The following is a 2,445-nucleotide window of genomic DNA, read 5'->3' on the forward strand; positions in this document are numbered from 1 at the left end:
AAGACCTGTGATCCACTCCCTCATCCCAAGGTCTGTGATCTCGACACTCATGCCAAGGCCTGTGATCCACTCACTCACTCATCCCAAGGCCTGTGGTCCACTCCCTCATCCCAAGACCTGTGATCCTGTCACTCATCTCAAGGCCTATGATCCAGTCACTCAAACGTCTGATCTGAGTTCCAGAATGCTGGATCTAGGCTGAGCCTCTTAGAAGTAATTGACCCTTGACCCTCAGAAGTGACCTCTAGCAGAGAAGAAGACATTACCTGAGAGGAACAAAAGTGTCTGTCTGAAGCAGATCCAGATATGGAACTAAGGAACCACAGCAGGTATAGATACTGGAAGAGAACCTAACATTAGAGTCAGGGTGGAAGGGGGATGATCCTGCAGCTTTCTCAAGCCTCCAGGGCTATCCCTTGGTATCCTTTCCAAGACTCATGCACTTTGTAAGAGTGAGAAATAAGCTCATGGGGCATGAACCAGCCTCAGATTATGGACTCCCAAGACCCCAACTTTTCCTCCCTTTTCACTGTACCCCTAAAACCATCAAGAGGAGTTGTTGGTAAGGTGACGTGCTTTTCCAACCAACGTCCCACTAAGCTGTGTGTTTGACTAGTGCAGGGTTTTTGAGAGATGTGGGACCTTTCACAGCCCAGTTGTGTTTTCTCAAGGACCTACAGTGCCAGATACTTATAGTTAGACACACCAGTATAGTGGCTCTAAGTTCTTGGTCTTGTGCCAATAAAGATTAAATATGGGGATACTTACAGGAGTATGCGAAATAGGGGCAAATATTATTACAGAGAATTTCAAGAAAGTAAAAACTGAAGAAGGTTAGAAATTAAGGAAAAGTTTGAGAAACTCCTAAGAGTGGAAAGAGTTTCCAAGAGAGGACAAAGTCGTTTAACCTCATTGCCTAGGTGATGACAAAGACTGGACAAAGTCTGAGGTGACTGGCACAAGACTATTCTCGGGGCCACCAATTAATAAAACCACTGGAGAGACCACATGTTCTACACATGTGCCCTTGGCCCAAGAAATTTTTGGTACACTGCTCATGTGCTGCCCACCCACTTCAACGGTGGAAGCCCACTATGCCCATCTTTTTTTAAAACTGATTTTATTGAGCTCCACATTTTTCTCTGCTCCCCTTCTTGCTTCTCCCCTCCACTTTGACCCTCTACCATGATCCTCATGCTCCCAATTTACTCAGGAGATCATATTTTTTTCTACTATCCATGTAGATTAGATCCAACTATGTCTCTCTTAGGGTCCTCATTGTTGTCTAGGTTCTCTGGGATTGTGATTTGTAGGCTTCTTTTCTTTGCTTTATGTCTAAAAGCCACTTATGAGTGAGTACATATGATATTTGTCTTTCTGGGTCTGGGTTACCTCACTCAATATGATGTTTTCTAGATCCATCCATTTGCCTGCAAATTTCAAGATGTCATTATTTTTTCTGCTGTGTAGTACTCCATTGTAAATGTACCACATTTTACTTATCCATCCTTTGGTTGAGGGGCATTTAGGTTGTTTCCAGGTTCTGGCTATGACAAGCAAAGCTGCTATGACCATAGCTGATCACAGGTCCTTGTGGCAATTAACCCAGGGACACATAGTTGACAAATAGAGGAACCAGGTCAAGCCCAACACAGTGGAACTCCGGGTTCCACACTTTACATTACCATCATTCACACTTATGCTGGCCCATGCTCATCTGGTCAGAAATTACTAACCATGTTTTTACAGAGGAAAGTCCTAATTAGCCCTTTAGCGTCTCTTACTCTAGGTTGAGATTTTAGAATCACTCCATGTGGAAGTGACATGGTTGGATGATATTATTCATTTGCCACTAACTCTGCAGAAAATCACACATCTGACTAAGGCCAGCCAATATGTCCTCCGTGTTTTGGGGGTGGGGAAGATAACGTTTGCACGGTTAGCAACTCACTGAAGAATTGACTATTTCTGGGAAGTGGAACTAAAAGGCATGAGTCATAACCTTTCTAATCAGTACTTCAGATTTACAGAATCCAGACTTTCCACTGACTACAGAGAACAGCAGCCCCACATCACAAGAGCACAGCATCCAAAGTTTATAATTACCCTGGTGCCTCCCCACAAAAGTCCCTATATAACCCACGTGCTATGGGCTTTGTGCTGGATGATGGTCCCGTTGGCAGTGGCCTCCACCTCTCTGTCTTAGGTGATTTGATAACTTTACAAGTAAATCTCTCTCTTTGCCCCAAATAACTTGTGCTTGAGCCCTCCGCCTTTTCCATTCACAAGCAATGAACTTGGGTTCTTCATTCGTTTCTTACGTTCATGGAGGAAGGGTACTTGGGTCCTAAAGGAAGTTCCAAATTCCTGAATACAAAAAAAAAGACTTTTCTAATAAAATTTAAGTGTGGCATTTCTTCCTCAAGGGGAGAACGTTTGGACCAG

Source organism: Microtus ochrogaster, linkage group LG4, assembly GCF_000317375.1.
Source record: "Microtus ochrogaster isolate Prairie Vole_2 linkage group LG4, MicOch1.0, whole genome shotgun sequence".
Taxonomy (NCBI): domain Eukaryota; kingdom Metazoa; phylum Chordata; class Mammalia; order Rodentia; family Cricetidae; genus Microtus; species Microtus ochrogaster.